Source organism: Anas platyrhynchos, chromosome 25 (genome assembly GCF_047663525.1).
Source record: "Anas platyrhynchos isolate ZD024472 breed Pekin duck chromosome 25, IASCAAS_PekinDuck_T2T, whole genome shotgun sequence".
Taxonomy (NCBI): Eukaryota; Metazoa; Chordata; class Aves; order Anseriformes; family Anatidae; genus Anas; species Anas platyrhynchos.
The window spans coordinates 8,426,890-8,443,805 of NC_092611.1; the positions used below are offsets into that span (position 1 = coordinate 8,426,890).

At 46.9% G+C, this 16,916-nt stretch overlaps 1 long non-coding RNA gene across 3 annotated transcripts; it reads right to left on the bottom strand.

Moving 5' to 3' along the window:
* Positions 1-1,518: 1,518 nt before the first annotated feature.
* LOC113839839 (uncharacterized) lies at positions 1,519-13,420 on the bottom strand. Of its 3 annotated transcripts, XR_003492456.3 has the most exons (4): positions 13,323-13,359; positions 7,751-7,842; positions 7,147-7,174; positions 1,519-2,781 (listed from the first exon to the last, which is right to left on the bottom strand). It is a non-coding gene; the product is annotated as an uncharacterized lncRNA (long non-coding RNA). The 3 variants fall into 3 exon arrangements; XR_003492458.3 differs by lacking the exon at positions 7,751-7,842 and having other exon boundaries at positions 13,323-13,420; XR_003492457.3 differs by lacking the exons at positions 7,147-7,174; positions 7,751-7,842 and having other exon boundaries at positions 13,323-13,358.
* Positions 13,421-16,916: the final 3,496 nt, after the last annotated feature.

Genomic DNA, 16,916 nt, shown 5'->3' on the forward strand with positions numbered 1-16,916 from the left:
GTGTAGCCAGAGACAGAAGACTTCTGACAGCTGCAAGGAGAAAATCAAAGGTCCTAACCTCTCACAAGCCATTGCTTCCTCCCTCCCAGATTCTGATGTCATTTAGATAAAAACAAAACAGAGCAATTTATATTAAACACAACAGTAATAACAAATTAAAAAGTAGGGTATTTAAAAAGATAACACATTTGCCACTGGCAGTCAAAGGAATTCAGAAGGCAAAAAAAAAACAGACCGCTTCTCAATTCTCTCTCTCACACACAAGCTCCCTAAAAGCTTGTTAAAACGTCTTGCTAGCAAGGGCAGGACCCTCTGATTTACTGGTCATAGGCATCAAAACCCCCAAATGATAGATATTCCTCTGAACGGATGACATGTACACGATACAGGAATCAAAACTGTGTGTTTTTGATTGGGGGTGAGGGGACAACAATGAAAATTAACTGGCTGTTTACATTGCTTCTGGGCAAACCTCAGTCAGACAAGAGAAGGTTTAGTAGCCAAACATCCTTTGAGTAAAATCTTTCCCTGTTGGAAGGGATCATGCATAGGATGGGCAGCTGGGGGAGAACAAAAGGCTGAGCTGAAAATATATAGTTGCTGCGGTACAGAAACCCAGTCTGGCCATATGCCTGAGGTGCCTGGGGCAGCACCCCAGCTGGCTCCTGATGCCTTTGCTTGGCATCCCCTCCCGGTTGCTTTCTCCCTTCCACCTCTGCAGTCCCACGTTTCGCCAAAGCAGTCACACAGAACTGCAGGAGAAGATTTTTCTGCTGATGTGCAATATCTGAGTCCAAGGAATCGCCTACACATGTTTACCCAGTTTGACTTAAAATATGGCTTGGTTAAGATACAAGAAGAATCTGTCCAGACAGCTATTTTGACGGAAACTGCCCTGTTTGGGTTTTGTTTAAGGACTAGGAACTAGTTTAAGCGAAATGAACTGAATAAAACCAGATGAAAGATGTAATCTGACATGGTTTATGTCATATCTACACTGGGTTAAGGGTGCGTACACAGTTACTTAACAGCACAGCTGACAAACAGCGACTTGTTAAGCTGCAGTAACTGGATGATACATCTGAGACTTAAAAGCATAAACAGAGATTCACACCAGCGTTCCTTAAATGAATGTCATTCGCTGTATAGATAAGGCCTCATATTCCATACTCTTTGCCTTTATATACTGCTGACAAATCAGATCTCCCTCCACGGGCAGAGCAGTGCAGCATCTGACTCCTACTTGGTCCTATCATAAATGACCATGCCAGTGAAAGCAGAATCTACCTACATTTTTTCCATCAAAAACAATTATTTTTTTTAAGTGCATGTTTGGCTCAGCACCTACAATCTCACATCTACAGAGCAGAGTTGCTACCTCTCTGAATGGCTGTAATTTCTTTTTAGTTCAATTATTTCTGCACCATACTGTTTGCAACAGCTGAAGCCAACAGTGCTGTTCAGCATATTATGTACTCTATGTCAATGCACCATGAAATATTAAGACTACAATAGGTCTGAAGTCACAGAATCATAATCCTTTAATAGCTTTTTTCATTTCTGCTGCTGGAAGATGGCATAATATTTCTATTTTTAAACAAATTGCATTTGTTCTAACGAAGCTTGGGCTCATCTTGATACCATTGCAGCTGCAAGACCTTTTTTTTTGCACCATGGTTTTGAAACTCACAGTTCATCGAGGAGGGAGCTGCTGAGAACTTTCAACAGCATTAACCATGTTGCTAAACCTGGATTTATGTGTTTGTTTACAAATGGGTGTGCAGAGGTTTATTTACAGGGATAAGACTCTTTTGTCTTCTTCAAGCCACTAAATTGACCAGACTGAGGAATCCAGAAAACAATTAAACACATCTCTGCGACTGCCATCGTGGCATTCCCCTGCAGTGGCTGGGACCACAGGACCTGTTAGAGCAACCACAGACCTCCAGCACAGCATTGCTATAGGGCTGCACAATGCAGTTTTAACCAGGCTATAAACATATCCTGGTGCTTACTTTTTACTTTTTTTTTTTTTTTAAATATTATCTAAACTAACACAGTTAAATTTCTACCTCTTGAGCACCTCTCGCTCAGCCTCAGCTGGCACTCAGGCTGCAGGGGAACGTGCCCAATGCTTCCAGAGTGGGCAGCACACAGTGGGGCTTGGATGTGATGGACGCAGAGCATCGAGTGGCAGAATTGGCCTGGCTCTTGTTCCAGCAGCTCGTCCCTGGAAGCGCTGCCCCGTCCCCAGGAGGGCACGGCAGCCAAGCGGGTGCCATTGGGCTCGCTCCTCGGGCGCAGCACGGCTGGCAGGCTCGCACCTCATCGCCTGGCAACAGGTGCAGAGCAATACATCAGGCAGAGAAAATGTCACTCGGCAGGGATCCTTCATCTCCAGAGACACAGCATTTCTCTCAGCTCCTGCGTCTGGATGTCAGGGAAGGCTGGAGCCAGCTTTGCTGCCTGTGTCACTGATCAGTAGGGTCTGCCACCTTCCAGGACAAGTATGCCATCAACACATAGCCTTGACTGAAAAATATCATGACTTAAAAACACGAACGTGAAATGGATGAAAACAGAGCATTTACGAGGAGGGAGAACATGGTAGTTTCCCGGAGAGAATCTCACCACCAGCAACCCTGGTAAATCCCTTTTTAGGGACACTCATTCACTGTCTTGAGGGATGCACGCTTGCACATTTTTCTTAATAAAAGTGACTTTAAAAAGCTTTCTGGCAAATTTGCATATTGCTCCTCTTCTTCTTCCATGGATAACCTCCTGAAATATAATAAAGATTTCACTTTCCAATCTAGATTCATTAAAGGATGCCCAGAAGGGAGAAATAATAAGGTATCACTTTACAGCCCAAATAAAACACAGAAAGATATGGACTATAATGTATATTTCAAGCTTTAGGTTGAGATAATTCATACATCACTCCCAGTTAAGAAACGGAGATGGTGCTGCGTCAGCACATTGCCTGAAAAATATCTTCTTACAATATTTTATGCCTTCTGCTGCTGGATCCCAGTTATCATAGGTCACCGAGTGCTTGAGCACGCCTCCCAGCTGCCCTGCAAGTCATCCCCCTCCCCAGCGGCTGGGCAGAGCACCAGCAGGGAAAAGGGTTTCAGACTGCACCAGGGCTGGAGGACACGCAGACCTTCTCTCTATTCACTGCCAAACCCAAGTGAGAAAAATCAAAAGTCAACAGAAGTACCCACATGATATAATAGCTTTTTCCCCACCTTTAAGAGACTTTGGCATCCGAGATGCTTGCAGCTCTGTGCAGCTAATGCCAACCAAGTTTTTGAAAGGTATTTTGGAGTCAATTCCCACACGTACACACACATAAGACAAAAAATGGGGAATGAGGAAAGAGCAGAGCCAAGACCGTGCCCGGGAAGCAGACCCTGTCACTGTGTGGAGGGCACAGCTTGGGGCATGGCCACCTGATGCAAATCGGGTCCCCAGGAGGGCTTTGCAGCCTGGGCTGCTCGCCAGCATCGCCCACGAGCCAGCCCACGGCTGGAGCTGTGGCGCAGAGCACGCAGGAACCCAGACAGGCTGGAGAAGCAGCTGCCTCTGCGGAGCGAAGAGCAGGGATGTTTCACCTCCTCCCTCAACCTGGCGCTGCACTGATGAAAAGAGAAAGCAGCCACCCACCAGCACTTTTTTCTGCTGTGTTTTCTTACCGAAGGTGTATTTTTTGCTAAGGCTGCAGAGCTGAGCAGCAGCAGGGCTGCGCAAGTTGCTGAGCGGGACAGGAGAGCGCCTGTGACAGGCTGCAGAGTGCTCATTTATCATAAGAGCGATTTCCCTACTAATAAAGTGACCTTGTGTAAATAGCTCAACTTTTCAAAGCTATCACATCATTAGTATAGGACACACGTTGACAGATAGAGACCACATGGACTGCTGATCCAGGATGAACTACCACAGCCAGAGAGTTATTTTTGACTCGGCTGAATCACTCTATCATTTAAAGACAGAAGGTGTCAGTGAGTAATATGCCTGGCTGAAGGACCATTTTCACCCGTTGATAGTGCAGAGGGAGGCAGCACTGGTCAGGGCTCACTTTGGTTGTCCTCTGCAACAGAGGGGCGCAGCCCCCAACAGCTCTGCCCAGAGGAGCTGACATCTCCAAATCGCTGTCTCCTTGGCAAACCAAGACCTGCAGCAAGAATTGCATCTGCTGCAGTGCCCCTGTGTTTTCCAGGATGCTACAGGATGAAGCCCTGCAGTGCCCAGTGGAAGCATGTGGGATCTCTGCCTTCAGACTCCAGCACCCACGAGCCACAGGTGGCTCCTTGGACACCAGTAGCAGAGCACCCCCCCTTTCTCAAGGCTTGCTTGGACACCTCAGATCTGCAGTGAGCAAAAGAGATCCACTGGGTGGGAAGGGGTAGAGGAAAGGGATGAGCTGTGTGGTTACACGGCACGTAAAATACTGGTAGCTTTTCTGTTGTTGTTATTCTTACTCTCACATCTCTTCTATACTCCTGGCTAATCCAGTAATCTATTATTTATGTGTAGCCTAATTAAGGTTGTGAGTAGCTTGATCTTTGTTTACTTAAGTATATAGCGGAAGATTGCCAAGATTAAATAAAATTATCTCCAGGCAGGCAGAGCTAGCTGTGAGCAGCACTCAGAAGGATGGCTGCAGGGCTGGTGAGCTGCCCCTTGCCAATTCAGATGGAGATCACGTCGGATATTGCATCATACACCAGTGTTGCCAATTCAAGCTTATCTAATAAAGATTCAGATAAACCAGACCAAACAAAACCCAGTGAAGTCTGAAACTAGCTAATCGAATTTGATTAGCTCTCTTCAGTTTCTGCTTTTACCTTTTACCTGTTAAACCTGAGCATCCATTCTTGTTTAGATACCAGGGCTGTGCATTTAATGAAATACACAAGGGGCAGGGAAGAGATTTTTTTAAATTATGACATTAAAGACAATTCAGGAATAAGACATTTTTGCAGCAAGACGTATTCTCTTCTAGGCCAGCTCTGGTGTGTCACAGCACTTGACCAAGTCTGGACATTTGTTAGAAGGCAGCAGAACACGGTGCCCCTAGAAAGACACCAAGCTATGGATACATCAGGCAGGTGAGCTACAACACCACAACCTGGACAGCGAGGAGCATTCCAGCTGTTCTGCCGGGAGATGCTTGTCATGGCTTCCCCTAATGCCCCTGAGGTGTATAAACCTGCAGCTGGATCCACAGCCACCCTGAAATCACAGCTCATATGTCCACGAACCTGCTCCTTCCCTGCTGCCCTTGGGGGGCAGAGACACTGTCACCCCGCAGGGCTGCGTGGTTTGGAGGAGCCCACGAGTCATTGCTGCCCTGAGTTATTGCAATGAAGTCGATGGCACTGTTCATATGAGTAACTACTTGCAGACAGGAATAAGAGGTTTGCCAGCCGCCCCTTGTGATTTGCACCAACACAAAGGAAACAGATGAAGTATCTGCTGATGTCGACTCCCATTTGCTCAACCACTTTGTCTTAAAGGAGGCTGTGGATAATGTTGCCTTTTCTGAGCCTCACAGATGAAATGTGCTCATAAAATTGCATATATTATGATTTTTATACTTAACAAGCTGGATAGCTTTTTTCCTCCCATCAAACCTATGGCAGGAACAGATCCCACGAACGGAAAGAGATAACAAGACTATTACATTCTCAATGTGCACTGCCACCCTACGTGTTTCCAACACTCGCCAAATTGATCTGTTTGGACCCATTTTAAATATAAATATTGTTAGGCTCTGTGTTAAATGTGTATGCAATGCATTTTATGAAACCTTTAACAAATTCTGTGCAAAAGAATATGTTTTCCCATATGGGCTGCTTAAAGAAAGGCAGATGTGAGGTAATCCAAATCCTTCATATGCTGCTTCTTCCTTTCCCTTCCTTTTGGCAAACTATTTCAGGCAAAGACAAATATTGTATCAAAGAGTTATGGAAATAAACATGAATATAGCTCAAGGGCATAAGTAAATTTCTGGAATATTTTCTGAGTGCAATTAATAGGTAATGTTGGAGGGGGGGAGAAGCACCAAAAATATGCCCGAGGAAGCTAATTTTATTGTGCAGACTGTGCTCTGGGAACCAGGGAGTGGGAGCTGTGCTAAGCAACATTAGTCAGGATGGAGTCTTAATAGGCTGCAGAAAAAGACAAAGAAACCCAAGTCAGGAGTTCAGGGGAGAATGTTTAACACTCCTGCGGCGAGCTGAAGCCAGCCAGGGGCTCCCTCCTTCCGCTGCTTGAGGCGGGTGGGATGGCTCAGCCCCCAGCTGGCACAGACCAGGCTCTCTATGCTCAGCTCTACGCTTTCCCCTGCACTGCTCAGAGCCAGGCTCTTAGAATTATTCAGGAACAGAGGGTCTGGCCTCAGCAGCTGCTGACATTGCATTCATAAGGGCCCAGGACTCTGGGACACAACTTGCTCAAAGTCAGATGGAAAGACCCCGTGCAAGAGGAGGAGGTGAGGACCTCATCTCGCCAGCAGCACGTCCAGGCAGTGGATGGCCACCTCCTGAGCGTAAAGAAACATCTGGAGGCTGCAACGTTTGTTCTGGACCCTGCTCACATGAATGATGCACTAAGACAATTTTCTGCCTTATCATAAATTCTGCAGACTCATGAACTTTACAGTCTATGAAGCACGCACTATATGGGAACTACTTATCTTGTGCTGAAAGCAATATAAAAACAGATGGCAAAGATTGTATCCAGAGATAAATCAACAGTGCTTCTGCCACTTTGTCCACAGACATCTCTGATACAGCAGGACTCCCTGACACCCAGGGCACTCAGCTGGCGAGCACACTGCCAGGGCAACTGAACCAGAGCAAGGAAGGGCTCTGCTGTGAAAGCAGCCCGGTCCCTTCCCTTCTAGAAGAAACCAACAGTGTGCCCACCGCCCACCCACATGCTTCCACCCTCCAGAAAACCACAGTGTAAACAGAGGAAAAGCCCTGCTGCCCACAGGGGGCCTTGCACAACCCTACCTCTAACTCCCAGAGCAAAAAAAACAAGTGCCAGAAGCAGAAGAGAAAACACCAGTACCTAGCAGCATCACCCTCAAAAATGGATGTTCTTACAAGAAAAATAAATAAATATATTGCTCACCTGCCTGGTTACGCAGTTCATTAATAGCCTGCAAACATTAAACCAGATGTTGTGTTTTATCACTTGACTCAGATCATTATGACTTTATTTCTGATGGGCCCTGAATAAATGAAATGCAGTTATAAAGGTTATTTAACTATTAAAACAGCTATTAATTAAAGTTCGCCAAATCTTGGGGACTCTGAGGACAAGAAGCAGCTAGGTAAATGTCAGTCATTATTTAGTAAGTCATTGTTATTGAAATATGCAGCACACGAGCTGCATTTCCAGAAGGAGCTGGGTTCTAGCTGGTCCCCACTATAAATATTTTGCACGGGCTTCGTGGGGTGGGTGAAAGGTGAGAGGGTGACTTCACATCAGACCCAATACCACCAGAGACCAAAGCCTCGCTCAGCAGAGAACCAGGAGCTGCAAGGTGGGCATCCCATGGGATCTCTGGTGGAGGAGGCCACACCAGGGCTTGCGGAGTCCTTGGCATCATCCTGAGATGCCCACCTGCATGGACGTGGCAGGCAGCTGCTGCAAGGATCACTGCTGCCTCCACCTCGTGCCCTGGTACAAGTGTTATTCAGCATTTAAGCCTGACTTTGCTGCTTGCTCTGACCTCGTCCTCAGCAGGAGGCACCGTGCATCAGCTCCGCCGCGTGCTTTCTGTCTACGTAGCAGCTGCTGCCAGGCTTGGCTTCAGCTGGGCCTCTTAGGGGACGAGAGAAGGCAATAAATCATCGTAGTTACAGCTCTGGCCTCATCCAGGATTTCTAGAAACTGTTCTAATGCCAATAATTAACAGAAATAATGCTGAATAAGCCTCCAATGTGTAGGAGCTTTAAGAGTAAAGCAGTTCAGTGAGCTGAAACCCCGGAGAAAGAAATATGGAGCTGCTCTTGCATATTATTCTGTAATTAGGGCCTGCTGCAACTTCATCTCCATCCCCCTGCATAACGGAGCACACCCATGTGTGTGTGTTTTTCCTTCCAGTGATAGGAATCAAGGGGAACAGACACCTCAGAAGTCCCATCCCTGTTTTATACACTAAATAACAATAAAACAATAATTGGATTCCTTTAAGCATGAGGGGGAAAAAGAGAGGAAGAGAGAAATGAATATGGAGCAGAGAACCCAAGCATTAAATCAGGGGATGAAATGCCTGCCAATGTTTTTTTAAAAACAAACCAAGGAAATGAAAGGGCTGCAAGCAACTGCCATACAGAGACAATAATCACTAATCAAGTCAAAGTTTCATTCTAATCAGTTCAGTTGTTAAGGGGAAAAAAATAGAGCAATGGCTGGGCTTGAAGAATTACCATTCGTTACTGTCTCACGCCTGAAGATTTCATCATCAGGGCCAAGCACAAGGCTCATTAGGGCCCTGCTGGCCAGCCCCAGCCTCCTCTGACATGCTCTGGCTTGGATCAAGCCTGGGGAAGAGGAGGAGGATGCAGGGACTGGGGTGACACTGCCACCTGGGCCAGCCTCCTGCCTGGCTGCAGAGCCCCGTGCTCCAAGGAGGGAGGTGTGCGATGCTCAGCACCCCTCTTCTGGGGCAGAATGGGGGAAAGCAAAGCACACTGCAGGCTGCTGGACACCTCCTATCCCACAGAAATGTGCCACGGGACCAATGAAGCTGTGACTGCTGAGGGAGGTGGCCAAGCAGCAGCAGATCCCCATATGTTGTTGCTAACAGCTGAGTGTTTTTTTTTTTTTTCTGACTTTCAGAAGGACTCAGGCACCAGCCAGGCCTTGGCCATTGAAGTCTAGGCTATGCAGAAGAATGGGAGACAACTAGGAACATGTGTGCCACTGCCTTCCCATCGTCTGCTTCAATTTCTTGAAAAATCCCACTTACATTGTTTTCTCTAGTAAATACACATTCATTTAACAAGAAATGCAGATGCTTTCAGTGCCGAATCCCACAATCTTGGAAACTCAACTGTAAACTTGCAGGAGTAACTTCAATTGGGCATTTCTTCTCAAAAAAGGCCATTCGTAGTACAGACCAGCACAGGAAAGGGGTCTAGCTAATGTAAAGACTTCCTTCCTACAAAATAAGAGGCATAAGCTGAGGGAGAGGACGTTAACACGTGGCAGAGCTGCAGCCTGTCCCTGTGCTCCTGGATTGCTCCAAGCACCCGCAGAGTGCTGTGCAAACAGTAAGGGTATGGTTTTCAAAACCACTTGGCAGTGTGAGCGCTTCAGTTGAAGGCCGTGCAAGCTTTGTCATCAATTTGAAGGGAAGAAAAGCTAATCCAACAGAGAGTGCTTTTTAACATATTAATCCTGTCCTGTCCCATGAGCAATGTCCCAACAATTATCTCTGCTGCACAGACAGTGACAGGGGCAGGGAGACTTGCCCACACAAGGAAAGGAACAATTTTCAGAATGGTAATTTTAATACATATAGTTCCAACCCCCAGCTCTGTGCTTAGAGCAGCATCTGTGCCGTGCTTGATTGCAAACAATAATATTGACAATGAGAGTGTTCTCTTGAAACAAAGGTTTGTATGGATATAATGGCACAGATCCTGATCTCATTCTCACTCCTACAAACGTGGCATAAGTTCCATCAGAGCCACTCAGGTCCAGCTAAGACTGGAAACTCTTCCAGGACCAGAGAACATCACTGGGGCCAAGGACCCTTTTGTTCTCCAGTGGCCAGACACAAGCAGCAGAATGTGCTTCCCAGCCCTGGGCCAAGGGGAGAAATTAAAACCCAGGCTGATGGGGTGACGTTGGAAGAGTAGGAATCAGAACGAGAGGAGGGCAAAGAAACAATGAGAAGATTATGAGAGCAAAAGCAAAAGGGGAGGCTAAGGGTGAGAGGAATGAAGAAAAAACAGTGTTATATATGCTGACAGCTATCAATGCACAGTAAATTGAGTTGTTTCAGCTCAATATCTGGTACATACCTTCCCTGATTATGACACCACATTTCCAAACCAAAGAAACTAACTCAGATGATTGCCTGTGCAGATGGAGAAGGCTCTGTCCGCACGGAGCTGGCGAGCAGCCCTGGACCGAAGCGCAGACTGTTCCAAAAGGAATTTTGCTGGTTGATTTATAATTTTATCAAGTCCAAGAGGATGCGGGAAGCCCTGCAGGACTTGGCATACTAATGACTCTGTAGACTGTAAGAGTTTGCCTCGGTTGCTTTTAAACACTGTCCCTTCCCCAAGCCCCTAAGGCTGAGCTGTAAGTACACAATTTTCCACATTCAGTTCTGTCTTTGGGGCATGCTTTACTCCCTTTGATATTGCATGGAAACAAGCTTCAGTTCCATAATGATGTGGTTAAGTCAGAACCAACTACTGAAATTGCTTTTCATCTTTTCTCTACCTGCTATGCGGATGTGTGGACCCATGCTAACAGCGAGGCTCTCCTCCAAGCATCACCCTTGGCTCTCCTGCAACTCCCTAGAGAAGTCACTTAACTTCCCAGTGTCTCCATCTGCAAACTAGGCTATAATTATTACCTACAAGGATACAGCTTAGAATTGCTTGGGTTAGCTTTGAAGTCCTTAGCGGAAGGGGATGAAGATCCCTCGGTATCCAGGTTGTGCGCCAAAGAGTCCAGAGGAAGTTGGGATCACTGATAACCTACCAGGTGCCTCCTCATGGGGAGGTGCCTGTTCTGCAGAGAAGGCTTCCTGAGCTATCATGCACCAGCAGAGGTGGGCCACTACAATGGGGTGCAGTGCTGGGACACAAAGCAAAGATGCATAAGGCAAAGATGCCTGAAACTGCAAACAGGGGCTGCTGCAAGTCAAGGAAAAAGTATGTCATACAGACCACGCAGGAAAATAGAGTTTTGAGCTCTTCAAGAGTGACTGATGGGCTGGGGAAGCATGCTAAAAATTCATGGGTGAAGGCTCAGATAGCTGCCAAGTAGACTTGCCTTGCCTTTAAATGTTACATTTTCCTCAAATGTCCACACGTGAAAGCTTACCCCTCTTTTTTTTCCTGCTGGCCACCATATCAAACAGTCTGTTTGAGAATGCAGAGGACAAGTTTTGAGATGAGGCTTGATTTATAAGTAAGAAATGATTATACTCTCTGTGATTTACCTTCTTTGTGTTTTACAACTAGAATAAATTGCAATTCTGAATGTTGCTCTGGAATTATTAGTTATTGGGGGAGAAGCAATACCATGAATCTTGTGAGCTGGTAACTTATCCCCGTGGCACATCTTAGACACACTGGACCGGAGGTTTAATTGGGGGCACTGCAGTTTTGGGAGTGAGGAAAGCGGCAATGTCACAGGTTGTGAGCAGTAAGGGAATTGGAGCTCAAGTCAGGCAAACCGATACTTTGTCCACCTGCTGTAATTCTCTACTTTGCCAGTCTCCAGGGGGGCATTTTGTCCTTCTCCTTCCTTCCATCTTTCTCTTCCTGTGTATCTAGACCAGGATGGAGGCACCAGGGTGGAAGATTTGTAGTCAAGCAAATCACTCTGGCCTAGGGCCAGACTTGGTTCTTTTCTGAGTTCAGTTACAGAAGAAGAACTGGACAAATAGGAGGCTTCTACCAGGAGATGCCCTGGAATTACTGCATTACCTGGCAGCCCCCCAAGTATTTCCTTCACCTATCCTATCAAGTACACCAGCTAAAGGCAAGCCCACACCAAGAAAGCCCAAATCATCTGTAGCTGGTTCAGCCCAGCCCATGTGCAGCTCAGCACTTCCCACACTACGGCCACCTTCCACCCAGCACCGAGAGGCATCTGTGCATCTCAGTACCCCACCTGCACAACCGCCACCTCCAGCTGCTCTAGGAGCATAATGCAAAAGTCCTTGGAATAGATATTTATGAAATCAGAGAAACTTATTCTGGAGCTCTGTGAGCACAAGGTTTGCATTTTATCCTGATGAACAAAGGTTCATTTCCTTTATGCAATTTATCTTAAGCAGAGATACTTGAAACTGGGCAGAAAAAAAAATGAAAGACTTTATGACAAAGGTGCTGCGGAGTGCAGCACGCTGAACTTTGAGACCAATAAGGTATCTTCTAATCTATTTTTCTATGAATTCTGCCAAGCACTTTGAAATCAGTAATAACTTGTTGCAGGGAATTTCACAGAGCAATTATATTTTATTCAGAAAAGTATTACCATCATTTTTTATTTCTTCTGAATCTTGGAGGTAACTCAGTCAGAACTCAACACACATTTCTGGGTGAGAATAAGCCATTGCGTTAGAGCATCATATTTCTAGGGCTGTTTTTTTGTTGCTGTTGTTGTTTTTCCACCTGCCATATGCTTCAAAGAACACTATATTTCTTGTCTTTTCAGGTGATAGGTGCAGAGTTTTTCTCCAACATAAACATATGCATGCTTCCCGAAATTACAGTGTTAGCTTAGAATAAAGAAATACATGCAAATAGCTCAGATAATTGCAAACAGTGTTCATCATTTTACATTGGTCAAACTGAAAGTCATTTACAAGCCAGTGCCTCTTTGCCAGGCTTTGGTAGACATCCTTACAATTTCTCTCCGTTCTCCAAACTTGCCTGTTCTAAATAGCTGTGTGTCATCTACAAATTTTGTTACTTCACTGCTCATTGTTTTTCTAGATCATTAATGACTATACAGCCTAGTCCTGGATCTCGTACAAATCCCCGAGGCACACTACCCTTAATTGTCTGCAGCCACAATTTATCTGCTATTCTCTTTGCTGACATGGCCAGCAAAGACGCAATGAAAGCGGTGTCCCAACAGAGGGCCCTTCCTCCAGGCTCACAGTAACTGCAAAAACAATGCAGAGGCAAATAGCTGCATTCCCTACAAAATCCTTCAGCAAGACAGATGATCAGCTGCTTTCAGAGAACTCAGCAGAAACACACAGGGCTTTGAAATACAAGAGACAATACGAAGCATCATGGGCTTTCAGAAACCCATCGCTGATGGTAGCAGCATCAGTACCCCAACTCACAGAGGGCAGAGCAGGCTCAGCAGGCACAGCAGCTGCCAGCCAGCATGCAAGGCTGGAAGTAGGTGGACAGCTGGAGCTGCAGCTCAAACCCCGCCAGTAAGGGCAGAAAAAGGGAGTGAGCAGGTGGAAAGACTGGCAAGAGGGCATTAGGACAACCAGCACAACAAAACAGGGGATGCACCCAGCACACAAAAACCCAAAACAGCAAGATAATGCTGCTCTCTAGCCAGGAGACCAGCCTGTCTGTGCTTACCTGGACCAACATGAGCACCTCAAGCCATACACAACACCATCCTACAGCCCACACCAGGGCTCAGGGCCTTAAATAAGGTCTGAGTGGGCCAAGGGCTTGCAGCTGGTGCCCCACACCTGGCCACAGTCACGGCTGAATGAGGGAGATCCCTGGCAAGCTCTGCCCCAGGGCCACTAGCCCCATCCCCAGGAGGGGAGGGAGACCAGGAATGGTCCCTGGATGGACAGGGTGAGGGAGGGCTATGGGGCAAGGGAGGACGTCAGATAACTAACTGAAGAGCCCATAAAAATCAGAAGTGCGTGTGAATATTCCCAGCGTGCTTTAAAGATCCCAATGTTTTGCTGTTTGGCTTGTGTTCTCCGGAGCAGTGTAAAAGTTCTCTGATAAAAACATGATAATTTCCAGCCAGTAATTGTTTTACCAAGTCTCTGTTTCAGTAGTCACGCGCCAACCATGGTTTCCTCAGACAATTAGCTCCTTGCCATTGCTGCTGACTTTGCGGATCGTTTTGGAGCCATCCTGAGCTCCGAGCGGGGTGTTTAATTGTGCTGACCGGTCACACGGTATTGCTCTTACTTCTTGGCTGGTTCAGCAAAACCAAGATTCAGTTTGCAACGCGGTTAATATAGGCTACATCTTTATATGGATTTTTAATAGCTTTTCCCCAGCGCAGCCTTCAGCACAGGTGGTGTGTGCTAAAGCCAGCGCTGGGAGCTCTCTGCCTGCAAGGACGACGGGAGACGCTTTGTAGCTCTCTGCTGTCCTTGTGCTGCAGTGATGGAAATACAGATCGCAGCCACTGCCCAACTGTCCTTTCACCTCTGGTTTTGACTTTGGCAAAACCAGCAGTGAACAATATTGTGCAATGATTTGAACACTGGGACGAACACTACCTGACAGCTGCTGAAACACCACCAGCCAGGCTTCCTCCGTCCCGATGCGCAGCACCCGCAGAGACCGTCAGTGCAGCAGGTACACCAAACCCCGGCTGTATGCCAGTGACTCACTCACATGCTGATTGGGAAAAAAATATATATTTTTCCCCTTTTGAGTGATGATTACAGTCAAGAAAGTGACTTAGAAGTGACATGTGAGCTTGTATGATGAGTTTTTTTCGATACCTTCCAGGCTGAAAGCAGCCAGTTCGCACATCACGGCACAGAGGCATTCTCCAAAAACCAGCACAGAAGTTACTGGAGGTCTGGAAAATCAAGTAGCCTTCCATACTGCTTTCTATACCATCACCAGCAGTAAAAATTATACTGACAGTAACTGGCCTGTCTTGATGTGCTAACATCCAACAACCTCAGTGACACCAGGAGGAGACCACGCAGCTGCCGCCAGCCTCATCATAACCCCTTGCCATACAAGTGTTTGGGGCTGTTTGAGGATGGAAAACTCAGGAGAAAAGGAGCTCTTCCCTCCCACTCCCACCAAGGAGAGGGGACCTGAATGCCACCCTATTGCAGCCGTCAGGAGCTGGTGCTTGCAGCAAGCCCTGCCAAACAGCGGCAGGCAGCTGGAGCACGTCCCTGGGGATGCCTGGACACGGGCTGAGTGCTGGCCTTGCAGCCTCTGCTGTGCTCTCACATCTGCCCCATCATCTCCTGCAATTCACAGAAACATTTAAGCCTCCTCCCTGGGAAAGCCTATCAGGTTCCTCCTCTGTCAAAGTCAAGTGGATTTAATTAAGTCAATCCAATCCAGGCTAGGACTGGTCAAGTTCTCCCCAAAGGTACACGATGGAGTTACCAATGTTTTCACAGGAATTAAACTTATAATACAATAGACAAAAATAAAGCAGGCTTTGTACGTGCCGTTACAGCTACCTTTTTTGCATACAATTGAATAAATTACCTTTTGTTATGAAACATTAATCCTCTTTGCTAAATGGCATAATTCCCCCCTCGGATGCGTTGCGAGCGCTGGAGTGCCCTCGGAGCAGGCTCGGAGACACCCTCACACGCAGCGCAATTACCGAAAGAGCACGGAAGTGTGCGTGCCCTGCGAGGAGACCGTGCACCTTGTGAAGAGGTCACGAAGTTACGTGTTACATCCTCATCAAGGGCAGCCAGAGCTATTAGATGGGCACAGATCAACCTGCAAAGGAAAGAGAGGTGGGGGAGACCTCAAGAGCGAGAGGGAAGTCTACAGGAAAAGGAGCTCATGGCTGATAATCGTTATTTGTATTACAGGAGTGCTCCAGCCTAAGGTTTCACTGGAGCAGTGCAGCACAGAAGTCTCTGCCCTGCCAAGCTCCTGGTTCAGATGGGTGAGATGTGTGAAGGAAGAGCTGCACGGAGGCAGGGGCTGGAGCACGCTGGTGAGCCTGGACAATCAGCAGAATCCACAGCTCGGTTCAGCCCTGATGCTTCTGCTCCTGGCTGAAGCTTATCCTCAGCTATCTGCCTCCAGGAGCAGAGCCGTTCTTCCTGTGCAATTACACATTGGAGTTAATAATTATCAGTTTAGAGGAGAGGTTTTCCTATGTCTCTGTTTCCCTGCTATTTGCACTCCCCTAACAAACACACACACCGGTGTCCAGAACCGAATCCATTAGAGGGAAAACTCCACAAATCTGTATGAAACGACAGCTCCTGACAAAATGAAAGCAAGTATCTGGTTCAGATCTGCACTTAAAACAATCCAGAGACCTATTAGTATTCATCCCGCATGATCCAGATGGAGTAATAGCGGCTCTATGAATAAAATTAAAATCAGAGAGCTGATGCTGCCTCGCACTTAGGAAGATGCTGCCGAGTGAAGACCACATTACAAGTGTGATGACTACTGCTTCAGTGAAAGGCTTGGCCCTCCGTCCCTTTGGGTAGCCACTTGTTTTAGGAATGTCTCTTTGCTCACCACCTCTCAAGGGGAGCGGTGAGCATACCACTGGCTTGAGCCTGGGTCTGATGGGGTACCACACCACTCAACGACTCAAAGGAAATGGAGAATTTATGGCTGTGCTGTGCCTGGCAGCCACGGGGCTCCAGGGAGCAGGGTGAAAGACTGCAGCAGCAACACGACCTCCTCGGCATCGCCTCTCCCTGAAGGATGCAGGTTGAAGCTTAATCCTGGCAGTCCCAGCAGCCTGCAGAGAGCATGTGGGGGACAACAGAAATCCTCTTTGAGCGGCAGGCGGGTGAAATCTATAATGTTTTTAACCAGGTTGCAAGTTTCAGGCTGTAGTTCATTAATTCAGAAAGATAAAATTGATATTCCCTCTCGCCCAGTCGATGGAATCGAAGGGTCTCTCTGTGTCTCCTAATGTGGCCATTGTATTCCAATAGCTCCAACTGCATCTGCAGCACTGGATCATTGTTTCCCTGAGAGATCTGTTGGAGAAGCCCATAACCAAACCACCTCCACCACTCCACACAAACCTCAGCCACCTGGATGTTATTTCTGTAGCCTTTCCATCTCCCTGCTTGACAGCCCACAGTGTTTCTAGCCTGTCCTCCGAGGAAACGAATCAGAGAGGAAACTGCTGTGCAAGGAGTCTCTACTTTGATTTTAACGACATGGTGGCTATGTTATTCAAAACACCTTTTTTTTGCCAAGAGTCCCTAAGCACTATTATTCATGGTTGCTTAT